The 16,699-nt window shown below is 34.4% G+C and overlaps 1 long non-coding RNA gene across 1 annotated transcript in view; it reads right to left on the bottom strand.

The window, feature by feature from the left end:
* Positions 1-16,699, bottom strand: part of LOC135193387 (uncharacterized) — a 176,649-nt gene that overhangs the window by 42,261 nt on the left and 117,689 nt on the right. The window contains exon 3 of the long non-coding RNA XR_010309205.1: positions 4,315-4,354. This is a non-coding gene — a long non-coding RNA (uncharacterized LOC135193387). The remainder of the gene's footprint in view (positions 1-4,314; positions 4,355-16,699) is intronic.

Genomic DNA, 16,699 nt, shown 5'->3' with positions numbered 1-16,699 from the left:
ACATAATATAAAAGTAGTTTAACCCATCATCGTTGTGTAAACCTTTAAATGATAGTTGTATGTCTGTCTGTGAACGTTTTACGCTCCATTTTGTACAATTTGTTTCGCAAATTCATCCTGTTTACGGTTGTGTACAAAACGTTTGCGGTCGGTAGGTGCGAGCTCAAAGGGCTAGTTCACACGGCAGGTTGTAAAGGATTGACCGAGACGTGTCGGGGTGAGGTAGTGACCACAGTCTAGTTAAATTTGGACAAACTGGTTTTATCTTCCAGACTTTAAATTTGGAATTAGAGATAGTTTGTATTCAAGTAAACAAAAGATGTAAAATCGAACTTAGATAAATGATATATAAAACGTATGTATATTTCTTAGACAAAAAATAATAAAAAAAAAACATTCATAATTATAATACTCATCTCTAAACAGTATTTGCATTTATGAAACTAAAATTCATTCATGGGAATGATGAAGTTTTTTATTTACAAATATTCGGTATTTTGCAATAGTTTGCACAATTGAACTATAAAGTACAAAGCTAACTTCGTTTCATATCCTATAGAACAGGGACGTGGAGAAACGGAATAAGCAAAAGGAAGTGTAAACGGCGCTGTTTACGTGAGGGCTCTTAGCAAACACCTGTAAACGCCTTCAAGCGAGTTGTTTATACTGTCCGCTCACGATTGCCGTGTACAATTAGCCGCAGCTCCACCTGGAAACTAAATGCCATTTATACTATGAATGTACGGCTATTTGATTTTGCGCTTTGGTGCTTTTAATTCGTAATCTTAATTAAAATTCATCTATTTAAAAGATTTAATTTCATTGCTCCGTATTTATCATATCATGTTGTTAGAGTTTTTATTTGTACCAATTACGTATACTCATTTATAATTATTAAATCCATTTCAGAATAACGCATGAGGTACCTACTTAAAAAGATCAGTTACTTCAATGCAAATCCTATGTTAAAGTGAACAGTATCCAGTTTACCATTTCCGCTTCTTATTCTACCCTCAAAAGTCCTCCATCATATTCGCAATGTTGACTTCTGGATGATCCGACCTCTCCACTTGACATGGTCGTAATAACCGCCGCATCCAACAACCCTTCTACATCCATAAACCGACTACAAATCTTGCCTCGGCATCTTTATATTGCGAATAGGACGATCTTTTAACCCAACATAATGGCAGGTTTACTGTGAGGACCGTCGTAAAGTGTCCCGTCCGCGCACACGATACCCTGCAGGACCCTTCGAAATTTCACGAACTATTTCCCCGCACTAGCCCTCACTCAGCTTTTTTGTCGACTTTATTGTCCGGATTTTCTGCTCACCTTTATCGTTATTGTGTCCGCTCGACTTCATAAAGGACTCACTATTAAGACCTCATAACCGTGGGAAAATTTTTGTTGCCCACTTAAGGTATGTTACGGGAACTTTTATGTTCTTTAGTGATTTTTATTTAAGATAGAGTTTATTGAATATTTGCGACGTGTATTTTGATGCTGATTTTCTTTTAATTTGTTATCATTTTCAAAATACTTAAACATTTTCCAAAGACGTAACATAATTTGGAATGTTAAAACAATATTAAAATCGCATCGACTATTGATATAAATTGTTTTTTTCTCACGTGATGAAATAAAAGTCAGACTCTGCGAGCCAGTCAATAAATCTGTAGAGGCAATTGAGTGGATACGATGGGCGTGTTAATTGACTGGGCGCGTGTATCGGGACTGGGAGCGTCCGGCGGCCGGTGGAATCATCGCGTGAATGATAATTGCCTGAGCGCCGGCGCCGCATAAATTCGAGCTATCGGCTTGGAACTGAACGGATGCATGCGTTCCCTCTGGAAACATGGATTTAGAAATATTTTACTAGAAGTGATTTGAATACCTGTACCTTATAATTTGACAACACCTCTCGTCTAATAAAGTTGATATTAAAAGCTAATTAATAATATGAGTGTGAACGTCACTTACGTGTCAATATACTTATTGAATCACATATATTAATGGTATATTATAATTTCATAAACCGTGCTTTTAAAAAAGGTTAACTTAAATATTGTATCTGTTACGAAAGCTTTTTATAAAAACATTTTTCATGTTTCGACAATCAATACATTAGAATCGAGAATTCGATTATTAATCGACAATCTACGTAAATCCAAATACGTAATCAATGGTTTTCATCTTACGATTGGTTCTGTCAACTGATTAAAAACTAAACGCTAGTCCTATTATTATTTTCTATATCTTCGTCAATGAGAGGACACGAGCCTGAGCCGGTGCATTCATAGTGAGATCAACGCATACGATTACCCATGCCACAGGTGGCGTATAACATTTTTCGGGACGGCCCATTGCTCGGGTCGGCCTGGCTTAATTCGAGGTCTTTCGATTGACGATTTGCAATTTGTTTTTATTGGAAGGCGTGGGAATACGCCGTTTGTGGACTTGTGAGGTCAACGAGTTAATACGCTTATATTATATTAGCTTAACAGTGTTATTTGACAGATTGAATGTTTTTTTTTGAATAATGATATTCATAATTTCATCAATATACATATGAGTAATACTGAAACAATCAAATTTAAACACGCTTTTAATTTAATTTATTATGGTTTGTTATTGTAAATAAAGCGAAAGGTCTTTTGTAAAATTCGGATCTAATAATATTTACGACATTTTTATTCCGAATAGAAAAAGTCAACACAATTTCGCATATGATGCTTGTCTGCTCTTTAAAATTCCACTTCCTAACGTATACCTAATTCACAGCGGGTAGGGGCTTTAAATAATTATTGTTCGCTTGACAAATTGCCGGCAAAGCCTACGTGTCGTTGGAACAATTTGATACAATTTTCAACGCCTTTCCACGTACGGGCCGACAGATTTGCATATATGCGGGGTGAGCTAATGCAAATATTTTTTTACGTACTGTTTACACAATCTACCGGGAAAGGAAATGTTCCGGCGTTTTAAAAAGATTTAACCTCTTTGTCGGATCATTAAGTGCAAAACTAATTTGCTTACCTTTGAAACGTGTTAGACCTTTGTTCCGAATAATTACTGGGGTGAAACGTCCCCGTAACGTGATATGCAGATTTTTAAAGGATATGTTGACTTTTAAGCAAACTTTCTCCTGGTTTCGCTTTCAAAGAGTTGAAGAATTTTTCATATTAGAATTGTAACGAAAATCTATTGTGTAGGGTATTTTTTTTACGTTTTTTTTTTTAATTTTCTTAGTAAGCGAGGGCGGAACTTCTGAGCGATATCATGTGGGAATCGTCGAAATTAAATTTTCTTTGTTTTCCTATTCTGTGGGCTGGCGTTATTAAATTTCCTTGTGTTTTTTAACACAGGCGTATCATTAGATTGAGGGTTTCCGTCAAGAGGAAATTGTGGCGGCGAGGGGAGTAGCGCTGAGCACCTAAACATATTGAAAAAATAAAAATCCCGGCTACTTACGACAAACGACCGGTAAGTCGCTCTACTTTAACCTTGGAACTGTTAAGTGTAAATTATATCATTTTCTTAAGTTTATAAAATAATAAGCTGTACTCAATATTGTTTTATTCAATACAAAAACATATTTTCAAACGCTCTTCCCCATATAATTTAATATTTAATTAAAATACATACAAAGTACTTTGTATTGTTGTGCAAATGTTTGTTAAATATTATAAAAATCGTGTCTCAATAAGAGACTTATTATTTTAAAAATTAAAGTTATAATTCAAATATAAAACCTATTCAAGTTTATTAAGTAAGCAAAACGTTTCATCAAAGTGGAGATACATTACCTTCGATGCGACCACAGAAAGACGTTTGAAGTGGTTTCGCGGCATAAGTATCACGACGAATTTCAACATTGGCTTTGGGAATTTCACCTTAAATATACATATTACATTACGTGAAATTGCCCATTTTTTCCACTCTCCACCCTAGCAATTAGGGTAGCTTGTGTATAAATATTGCATGGCCCTCATTAATGTGCGTGTTCGTTTTAGTATCTATATATTTTTACGGTTAGCTCTTTGGCCGGCGTCTCTAAGAAACCGCGTCGTGAGATGTAATGAATAATTAAGATGTGTTCAACAAGGAAAGTGGCGTTTGCCTTTTTACAAAATTTATTATGTAATTGAACATTAATTGTTGTTGTGTGGCATTTTACGTCTATAAATTAAACATCTTGAAATAATGATATGTCATTATATTACGATATTTGAATACAATTGTTCTCAAAGAAAGAATAGGCTACGTGTTTTTGTTTTATTAAAATTAAAAGTAAAATAATGAATACCATACCTTGATCAGATGGCGAGGGCATGCGAGTCCGTAATGATGCCTGAAACAAAGAGAAAAAAAATGTTATTAAAAATAAAATTCGACCAATCAAAGCACTTTTAATTAATTCCAATTTTAAAATTTAATAAATAATCGTCACTCCGTAACGTTAAAATTAATGAATACAAAATTAAAATACGGAGCGTTCGAATGATTGAAAGGCCTGGCGAGATTGCATTTCGACAATTAACGCATTAAGACTTGGCTTGCCAATAAAGAGCAGCTCTCTTAATTAACGGTCCCTGTTAAAAATTGAGTACAAATTCAAGTAGCAAATCTCTCCCTCGCTAGGGGATCTAGTGAATGGCCCGTAATATTTTAGTTTGCTTGAAACAAAAACGCGTCTCGGCCGAGGGTTGAGCTGTCACGTAGACACAATAAGCCTTTTAATTCGATTCGTCAAGACGGACGCAGGAGACAAAGGACCGGAGTTATCATTCAATGGGGCACTCTTACCTTTTCTTATTACTTCGCTTCGGTTTTCTTAAGAGATGTCGATGGTTATACACGAGATCGGATTTTATCTTAAGATATATTTTACCGAAAATCTTTATATATAATCATACATAAAGATTTTCGAATAATTAAATCTTTATATAAACAATTTTTTATTAATAAATTTTGTAAATTGTCTTGGAAATCTCGGCCGAAATGGTCGAAATTTTACATTCTCGTTTTGTGTATTTTTCAAAATAATTTTGAGATATTTTTTTTTCATATACTTTTAAATGGATTATTTATTAAACCGATGTAACTAAAAAAATATTGACTGCAAATTCACATTTAATAACACAGTGCTATGTTGTGTTTTAAGTACAAAATACCTTGTATAGCGGTCTCTTAGTGCACTTGATCCCGTGTGTCGCCGTGACCCGACTGCCGATTCGCAGCTAACAGCTTTATTTGTTGCTACCGCTCTTTAAAGTACCCTTAAATATATCACTGTACATTGTCGACACTACGTGTGTTTACTTAGTTTTAAAATTCCCCCCAACGACCTGCTTACCTAACTTTGTTGACAGATACAATTTATTAGATATTTAATTATATTGATTTCATTGTATTTTGTTACTCATGGTAATATACCAGTTGTAGGTAATAAAGATACAAATCCAGAGTCTGACCCATAAAGGTAATTTTGTCGAATAATTCTCAGTAGCAATTGCTCTGGAAATTGGTGATGTTTAAATCTTATATCTTGGAAAGCACGTTAAGCCGTTGGTTCTGCGCCTCAACTTTTTCAGGCGAGTCGGGTTTCCCGTCCCATCGAATTATTAGAGTGAGGGAATTAGAGAATACACTTATGAATCATTGCCTAGGCCGAAATATAAGTTTAGGTATCTACTGTTTTCCATCAATGGTTATTAGCAATTTTGGTGATATTTTATTGTGTAAATCAGTGCTTGTTTCGAAAGCATTGTTGGTATATCTCTATTTTTAACTAGTTAAACTAATGCTATGAGTAATTATAAAATAACATGGGGACAGAATTGAACACCGAACTACATCATTAAGCGGCTTTAATATTACTAAGCTGCACATTTTTCTTAATTCTATTACAAAGATTATATTCAATAGAATATGTTTAATAAAAAGAAAATAATTAGTTTGTCATCTATTTAAGACCTGTATCACATTTGATCAAGAAAATACGAAATGTGTTGAATGAAATGTATCCTAAGCTCAGACGTAATCCGCTATAGTTTCGCCTGACAACGAATAAATAATTTCGAAGCGTAACGTTGATATTACAAAAGCTTGTTGGCTAAAAGAGAACACTTTAATTACTGTAATGGCATGAATGTTAATTACGATAGAGATTCACGGGGCGACGACTTCACAAATTAAGATATATGATATATTAACATTGTGTTTTATTAAAGACTAGCTGTGCCGCGCGGTCTTACTTTGTTAATTTCGGCTTATACAAGCCTATTTCATAAATATAAAAAAAATCAATAATAGATGCATCTTATTAATAGTTACTGCTTCATCCTTTTTATTATATGACAATCAAAATCAAAATATCCTATATTCAAGTAGGCTCATAAAATCACTTTTGAACAGTAACAGTATTGAATTGAATTTATAGCTAACACCGTTTCGCAAAGTAGATTATATTGAGAAGTATCGGCAAGAAACTAAGTAGATACTCTTATCCATCATTCTAATAACAGAGTTTACGTCAATAATTTACAATTAAATATTTATATATATCCCGCCTGGAAATCATGAATTTAATCTTGTATTAACAGATATAATCTATTTATTAATGTTTTTTTGACATAATATTTAAATTTATTAAGCCTAGCCTTCCTCAATAAATGGGCTATAAAACACAAATGATTTTCTAAATCAGTCTGGTGTTACTTAAGCTCCTTATAATATATTTATAGAATGGATAATTGAAATTTCCGATTGGGCAAGAGATATTACAGTGCACTGTTCGTTGCACAAGCACAGGTGTATTTTTATAATTGTTTATTTAATGGTTGGATTTTGTGCAAGTTTGACTGGGTACCACATACTCATCAGATATTCTACCACCAACAGCAATACTTTGTATTGTTGCGTTCCGGTTTGAAGGGTGAGTGCACTAGTGTAACCGCAGGTACAAGGGAGATAACAGAGCCCCCAATGTTGGTACGCATTGGCGATGTCAGACCATTCCTAACGTCGCCATTTCTTACACCGCCAATGTGTAAATATGGGAGGTGGTGACCGGTTTCCTCGTCCGTCTACCAAGATAATCTGAGGCGATCAGAGAGATCTTCAACAAACCTCCTAACACCGACAACTATCTCTGGTCTGTTACTGAGCACTAATTTCTTGCAAGTTCTTGAAACAAAAAACATTTTTATTTGCACCTGGATTCAAAATCCACTACCGCCTTAAAAGTTTGCCACTACATCAACGAGTCAGGCATTTATTTGTGGACTTCACATGTGAAAAATATATATTATAAATATATTTTTGTAACCTAAAAAAAAAAAAACTTTAATAATCACAACAAATTATTAGGGTGACCACAAATAATAATGGCTTGTATAATATCGCATTAATCATACTGTAATTAAATGGCCGTTAAATCACGCTAATTGCGTTCTCATAGCTTTTTTGTTTTTATTTGCAGCCCAATTTTTTGTCCGCAAAAGCCTTGCTTTGAATGGAATTCCTTTATTTGCCGTTGCCTGTTTACGAGTAGCTTAACAATAAATAACATTTTAAAATATAAAAGACAAAATTAACGACTTTAAAAAAAATTGCGGATAAAACGTTTTCTCGTATAATTTCAATGGTTTTAGACGACGTATATGAGAAAGCAAAGGTTTAAAAAAAATGATTTAAAGTAATTTGTTAATCCAAAAAAGTAAATGTTGCCTTTAATCAATCAGTGAGCATAGAAAAGGCATCTTTGATCGTGCTGCAGGAAGTGACCGTCTCCGGGTCTATTGTTCGATGGCGTCAATACCGTGGTCGCCCTACTCATCTTCTTAATTGTTTTCTTTTACAAAGCACTCACGCCACAATGCGTAATGACGCAAGCTTTGATCTTCAGTACATTGTGTGAATGATTTGAGTGAAAATGGCCCATGTTTAATCTACAAAGAATCGAACGATGAGGCATGAGCTGTAACACATAAAAGATCACATGTGAAATATTTGAACACAGTTCAACTTATGACGACGTATACGCATTACGCTTCCGTTAGAGCAAAAGGTCGTATGTGAATTGTCAGTATTCAGTATAACAGAAAACTTTAAGAGCTAATAATTTCTTCATGTTTTATTTGTATAATCTTCATTCAAAATTAATTTACTAACGGATATATTAAAAAATCATAAATTGAAAATTATATAAATTATATGAATATACGACTTTTTGATGTTTTAAATTGGAAATAATGACCGTTTGCTGTTTTTTTTTTTTTTTAATATTTATAGGGACGGGCAAAAGGGCCACCTGATGGTAAATTGTCACCATCGCCCGTAGACATGGGCGCTGTACGAAATTTTAATCATCCGTTACATCTCCACCAGCCTTTGGAACTAAGTTATTATGTCCCTTGTGCCTGTTACGCTGTTAAATATGCTGTAGTTATTAATTTATTAAAAATTAGTATTTTTTTGTTTGCGATTTCGTCCCTTTATTAACATTACGTGCGGAACTTAAGGTAGTAACTGTGAGCCTCAGTGAAGTTTAACTGGTATTAACCTAAAATCTGTACAGCAGTAAAATGTTATGAAATTCTGTGAACGTGTTTCAGAATCCTCTGAAAGCGTATTCATCCACGTACCAACTTGAAGACACGTGACATTTGAACGGGCACAAAACAAAACACAAATTACGTGGCAACGTTGCGCTTGTGTGCGGCGGTTAAGCTGGTTCGACGGGTGTGTGCGTGCGCCTGAATTAGACGCGAAACTTTCAAAGTTTTCCCAAATTTCTGCCCCCACGCCCCTCTCCCTCGATCGATACGCGCCGAGCGAGTAAGCGCCGCTCGCATCTCTGCTCATGAAAATATCGGACAAGATTCCTCTGTAGCACCACGACGTGTTTTGAGGCGATAATTAACCTATCAGATAGTGTTGTGAGTTGTTTTATATTCATATGTATGGTACAAGTTGCCAGTCTATTTGGTGGAGTAATATTCCTAACAAAGAGTGACTCGCTGTTAAAACGTGTCTTCGTTTAGTGACCTTTTCAGACATATCAATATATTTTATTTATATTCAATATACATTTTTATTTATAAGGGAATGTTTTTTATTTAATTATAAATCAAAATTAAAGTTTACCTTATTTTTTCGTCACTTTAAAAGATTATGTTAAATGTATACTCAGAATTGTTATATATCTCATAATATGAACATATTTAAAATTAAGCCTCATATATTGAAATGTCCACCTGTGAAAGATATAGTTAATATACGGGGGTTGTTGGATAAACAATTATATTCCACTTGATGTCGTAAAGTACTTAAATTTAAATTTGACAACTTTTTTTATTTTATAGGGGGCAAACGAGCAGGAGGCTCACCTGATGGAAAGTGATTACCACCATTATTACATTAACTAGTATTTATTTTAATAAAATTGTAACAGATTTTCTTCATATAGTACTATAGATAGGACTGGGAATTACATAATTGTAATGTCGTGACCCATGCCAACTGTCACCGTACAAAACAGGAACGACGTTGAAAATTGGGCACAAGATAGCTACGACGTTGTTTGTCATTAATTGAAGGATTTGCGATGATCTTGGAGAGTATTTCGAGAGAAGGGCCTAAGGGCGACACTCTTGGGAGATATCGGCTGGTCAATCGCGTTGACAGCGACCCTTCGGCTTCTAGTGGACTCTTTCGAGGTGGGAAAAACTACCGTCTGACACTACTTAACGAACGGGGCAGAACCGGGAATTTTCTTGAGTGCTTGTTAATGTTTTATGGGCGGAACTTTTTCAAAGTAGTGTACAGAATGACGCGTTAAGTGTACCTACATAATTTAACACGTTTCCCTTGACGAGCTTGTCGATTTTTTCGATTTATGATATACTATTTTATGAACGGTCAATGTTCGCTCGTTACAAAGGACGTATCTAATTATGTTAAAATGAAATTTTAATTCTATACGGATATAAAAAGTGTAACAGTACGGAAGTTTTGTGATTTATAACAATTAATATTTGAAATATTGACAGTATTAAGGGAAATGGCCGACAGCCGACAAATCATGTAAAAACCGCCCCGGAAAGAGGAAGCACTGGCCCGATGCTCGGGGACTTTATTTGGGAATGGAAAGTTTGAAAAATAAACGACGGGCGGGTGCGGGGAAATGATTTATACGGAGCGGCTAGTGTGCGCAAGTTCGATTATCGGAATGATATTTCTCGATATTAAAGTGTTGCCAAGAGGACTGTGGACAATATGACCCGAGGAAGATTTATTGGGCAATTCAATATGACGTCGACGGCCGTTACGATTATTTCATTATATTGTCGGCGCCGTAAAAACTGTTAGCATTTTATTTTATTGCTGGTTCGCGGACGATTTTTATTTCAATATTTTATTGCGTTGTAAAACCGGGCTATAGAGTTTCGCTTTGGCTATTTGCATCTCTTTTTTGTGGTATGGGAGTTGTTTAACATGAGAGTTGTTACTAATAAACAAATACGAGACCCCGTGTCTTCCTGCTTTACCATACAATGGTGTAATCTCCTTCGGGAAACTAAAATTTGAGTGCCTATTCAGTTGTAGCGTTTCTATATAAATATGTATGAAGCAAATTATATATACTTAATTACTGGGTTGTTTTAAACTTTTTTTAATGTTTTTTGTATATCTTGTTGGTATTGCCAGACAACAAAGTCAAAAATCCTTTTTGAATACAGAATACTTTTTTACACTTGCTTATTAATTATCAAAAATCTTCTATCGGGTCCGAAATAAACATCTCGGACGTGAGCAGAACCAGCGTAAGAAACTCAGCGGATTTTTTATATCATATTTTATAATTATAGTTTTCATACAACAATAAAAAAAATATTTTCGTCATATGAAATTGTCTGAGAGTGATCATCTTATTTCCAATCATTGGTATGCAACCATTTTAAAAGTCATTGGATTTTCAATTCAACAAAATACAATTTAATGCAGTTTTTTTAATATCTACAGATATTAAAAAAAACTGCATTACAATATACTCTACTACATACTTTAAAATTAATTTCTATTTTTATTTTGAAATATGAACATTATTAATAGACGTTATTTTTGAAATTTTTACTTGTTTCACAAATAAACGTAGAAATATTTACTACATCCTTGTGTCACAGTTATAACCCTAGCATTAACGGTCTTTCACGGTGTTGTAAATCCGGACAAGCGGTCTTGGCTTATTGAATAACTGCATGACTCACAGCGGCATGCTCCGCTGAGTCCCCCATACGTTTCAAGTAAGAACCTACCCATTATAACAGCGTACGCAAAAATAAATCTTCAGTTCGTTGCAAAAAGAACTAATTTCGCATTGATAGCTTTAATTCTAATGTTAAATTTTTTGGGACCAGATACGTTTGGTGATGGAATCGAACATCTTCTGTTACGCTACGTGCTCTTCGAGTTTTTATTCTGCTAATGCTATTGGCGACATATCTTCGGATATTGTTATTATTATAAGTACTGCCATTAAATATAATTTAGTTTACGATTCAGTAGTTTCTCATAAATCTTTATAACTTTCGAAATGTAAACGATTTTCTTACTGTTAATATTAAGACTTAATTTACATTTTCATATTTATTATTTTACCTTATTATCATAGCTTTTAAATGTTAAGCATTAATACATTTTGAGGGACAGTGCACTAGTCCGAGAAAGAGCCAAGGTGTACTCTAAAACAGCTACGTACAGCAGAAACGTAAAACGGAACGCAAGGCTCGTAACTCGTAAAACATGACGTAAGCTTGGATGTAAATTTAGATTTAATTGGTAAGTATTTATTTAGTTAGTGATTCAAATAGATATATGCAGAGATTAGCGAGCAAGTTTCAAGTAAATGCTTTGAATTAGAATCCGCTTGGACGGAATTCGGTATCTAGATTACAGACTGAGCTTAGAGCAAGTCGAGCTACGCCCGTATACAGATAGCGAATTCTGAAGTAGAGCAGAGATTGTTACATAATGCGAAATCAACTCACGATTCCCTCATTGTAGAGTTGTGGCGACTTATCACTGCATTCAGTCGAGTGAAACTTATCCGCTATGTGAATGGCTCAACAGTTTTGAATTTGTAAAGAGTGGACGTGCGTCGCATACATATGGTCAGGCTTTATCTTTCGCTCTTGCTGAAGTTTTCGTTTGCATGCTTGAATGATATGAAACGAATGGTGCATGTACGTGCATATAAAATTGAGTATTGTTATATTTAATCTAGTCACCTAATGCGATGTGACAATTACTACGGTATATCACGTGATACGAGACGTCACCTGCAATGTTTTGAGTTAGTGACATCATCGTACATGATTAAAGGTGGTGCGAGTTGTGCTGGATTATTTTATATAATAAAAATGGTGACGATATGTAAAATAGTTGGTATTAAATAATTACATAAAAATCGATAAAATTCGAATCCAGATGTTAAATGTTTAATCCAGATGGAAGTTTGTAAGGAAGCATTATTGAATACGAAACACGAAAAATATGCACCTATTTTACTTGTTTAGAAAAAAGTTTGCATGAGCGACGTCATCATAATCTATTGGTTTATATTTATACATAGAAATAAAGTATAATATTAATACAATACCGTATTTACGTTACAAATGTAGAACCTAGTGCTAAACAAAGGGGACAGCTTAAAGCCTTATTATTTAATTATCCAGTGCGGATCACGTGAGGATCGCAAGTCGAACTTCTCCGGGGGTGACCTGTCTGACGCTCAAGGGGTCCGCCTTGGCCACGTGATGCATCCAATTAATTAGGCATAGGCTTCACTTCCAACAGCCGACGTAGGCATGACTTGCTATGTGATGAGAATAGATTATAATTAAACTTTATAATTTATGTTTTTTTATCTGTTCAGTGATCGGTCTTCTGATTAGGTATTTAAATACTTCTATAGTTCTAATTAATCAACGATAACACAAAAGCGTACAGAATCTATACGCATACAATCCAACACAAATAGACGCAAAAACGGAATGGCGAAATAATTTGAATACGTAACGAATCGGAGGGTAACGTACGGGCGAGCCATTCTTTAACTTACTCTCCGCTGGATAAAGAGCTAAACTTGTTTTTAAGGGATGACCGATCGTGGAAATTTATGTATCGCGAACAGTGCCGCCGGCCGAACCCCGGCAAAAAGAGGTTTTCGCAAGGGTAGATACAGGAAGACGGCAGATGGAAGGAAGAATTATGCTCCCCGCAGGCTGATGAGGAAAATGTGATTGTGTAAACTTTTCGATGCTATGCAAATCGGACAAGCGAGACGATATACACCGGACTCACCGGATTCTACCGGACCGATATGTCACCGTTATTTTCACTTTTGAATCGGATACCTCATGGTGCCGTGCCAGGGGAGACACGTTATTGTAAACAAGACAGATAATGTTTTTTGTATGAGATACATCAGTGTAAGAGTAATGCTTACTCAGCTCAATATATTCAAATTGATTCAATGAGCATTGATTAATGGATGATCGATTCGAGGTTGTAATTGAAACGAAAATACTATGATAATAGTCAAATAAAACCATTCAACTTAGAACCATATAATAATTTTCGAATAATGATTTCTATTTAGGTATATGGTTTTATTTGTAAAGGATTTGTGTAAATGGAATAATCTATGGAGTAGCGATTAACGGACGTACATAAGAACACCGTATAAGCATCGCCTCGGGCTTCTTTAACGAGGTCCATCCGATATAGGAGTAGAAGGCACTGTTTAGATAGGGTTAGTGGTGTTTTATTGAAATACAAATGAGTGTTCGAGGAGTTGCGACCCGTGCGCGGAGTGTGTCTCGAATAAAAGGGCCGCATTAGAATAATTTGCCTACCGAACAAGCACAATTCTTCACATGGAGAGGTCCTAAATTTCACTATTTTACATACTTGGGATTATCATATCTGCGCGGGTGTCGGCCCCCAGGCAGCCCTACTTTTTGCTACCCGCACCCGACCTCTATCGGCCGGTCTCCAAAATATTTAGTTGTTACTTTTTGTTACACCATACGTGGGCGGAATCCGAATTGATATCGGCTTTGTGTTCTATTTTTCGGGAACTGTTTCCACTAATTTTGAACTATTTATATGAATATTATTTAATTATTTATTTTAAATTCAATTAATTTAATAACAGTTTATACATTTCTATATAATAACAGTTTTTTTTAATATTTTTTGTTATAAGTTTGTCTGTGCACTAGCGAGAAAGTAGTCATAAGGATTTATTTAAACAAATATATATTCTCTAAGAATCTGTTAACAATTATATCTGACATATGATTATTGACGTACGATTACTAGTCGCAGGTACGATTTGCTTAGGAGAAATATTTGTAAAGACTGAATTAAATTACTTTACTTGAGTATTATATCATAACCTCTGTTCCCTGATTACCCATGGTTAGGAACTCTTTTGTTGGGAAATGTAGGTACTCATAAGTTTTAACAAAAGAAAACGTGATAAAATTTTAATTTCAATTTTTTTTAAAGAATACTTTTAATCATAATATTTGTGTTGTGTAGGTTTTGCAATTGACTATAGATTTTTTGTATGTTAGTTCGTTATTATATAACTAAAGATTTTGATTTGTATTCGCGTCTTGAAGAAATTTACGCGGTACGCGTTTTTTTAATTATTCCCAAAGTTACAATTGTTTATACATTCAGGATTATATAAATACTTCCACTGTGAAATGGTAAAGCAAGACACCTCACTTAACCCCAGCAGGCCTTATATGCCGATCCAGACGAAGTCTTACGAGGGACGATCGGAGGTGGGCGAATTAGCCCAACTCTAAAACCTCAATTAAGTCTCGTCTAGCGTGCATTCAGATCGGCCACATCCAATTATCGCGGGCAACCTTTGTTTCGAACGCGTGTCGGGTGCCGACTCATGTATATGCTTCGAACTTCGTTAAGTGTTTACAGTGATAGTCAATTTAATTGTTAAGGTGTCATTGCCAATACGCATAGATAATTTTTTTTAAGTACATATATTAAATAGCCAAGTAAGCTATTTAGTAGTTGTTGGCTAATTTTATTAAGAATCTACTGAATCGAGAAATTTTAAATTATATTAAAAAATTAAGTTTCAGATGATTGAATTTTTATGAGAATGAAGTTTTTGAGATGGTAGTAATAGATATATTAAAAAAACAATAACGGAAAATAAATATTGCAACTTGTACGAATACATACTAATATGAATTTACTCATGTTCTATTTTCATTGAAATCCTCGAAATTCCACTCGTTCATTAAGTTTTAATATTCCACAGTGTAGAACAATGCTTAACTTTCCTACTCGGAAGCGGGGGTTCAAAAATACCTAGTCATGTACACAATCGCTCTACCCTTTGGTTCATCATGTAATTAGGGCGTGTATACAATGCCATATTATCTGTCAAAGTTAAATTTGATGAGTGGGAGACGTTTTTTATTATTATTTCTTTAACATTCGAAAGTAAGGTACACGATTAATATATCTTGGTTTTATATTGTTTTATTTAAATGATAACTGTATTGAGTTTCATAAGTAACAATCAAAATATGTTAGCAAATATAATAATTTGCAAATATTTTTTTACAACTATTAACATAATGTTATAATGATAAAAATATAAGAAAATGATAGCTTTATAGGACGACAATTAACAGTAGTAATTTATTATGTCATAATTTTAATACATATCATCATTTGCTATTAACTGTGAACGTGCCCTTAGCCGTCATAAAGACGTGTCGTGAGCCTGAGGCGATGACGGATTGCGGCGCGACAGTCATCGTCAAATTAACACCCGTTAAGTGCGGATGTGTGTACACAATGTGACACAAGTCAATGAGAAATTTAACAATACGCCTTATGACTTCGTGATATGTAAATGGAAGATGAGAAACGACGGTAGCTTTCCTATTTCATTTATTAATTTTTACAGTGACATCACGTCCAAGTGTTAGGAAAAGGACGCTTCTGAAAAAAAAAACTTAAAAAACAGTCCTCTATGGCGCTGTGGCTTAACGTATAGAATCATCCGATACACGACTGAATTAATAATAAGATGTTAACGCACCATGCTAAATTTTTTATACTTTCCTGGATTTCAACTTAAGATCTCTAGGTCCTTTCCATTGGGAAATCTAATCATTTATATAATAAGAAAAACCAAAAAAGAAATACGATAATATATGAATCTATAAATATATTTCTTTTACTTCTATTAACTTTTATTCGAATTAAAATAAAGCTCATTACAAACGTCCACGTGATTAGCAGACAATAAACTATAACGAAGAATAAGACGGAAAACACGCGATTGCGGATAAAGACGCTAAAATATTGGTAATTGTGACTTAATTTGCTCCTTTCAAGCTGCGGCTGTCTGCTGAACAAATTATCTTCGCTACGATATTGTATATTTATCATTAAATTGCCTCGCCGAAGAATAAATCAAGTTTGGGTTCAGTCGACGTTAATGAAATTTACTAGATACTTTCATTGCATCCTTTTTAAGAGATTAACGTAACTTTTAAAATATCGAGATACATCTTCGAAATTATGTTAAAAAAATAAGAGGATTTGATTTGTTAGTTTTATTTAAAACAAGGGA

Source organism: Vanessa tameamea, chromosome 8 (assembly GCF_037043105.1).
Source record: "Vanessa tameamea isolate UH-Manoa-2023 chromosome 8, ilVanTame1 primary haplotype, whole genome shotgun sequence".
Classification (NCBI taxonomy): domain Eukaryota; kingdom Metazoa; phylum Arthropoda; class Insecta; order Lepidoptera; family Nymphalidae; genus Vanessa; species Vanessa tameamea.
This window is presented reverse-complemented; position numbering and strand designations above follow the sequence as displayed.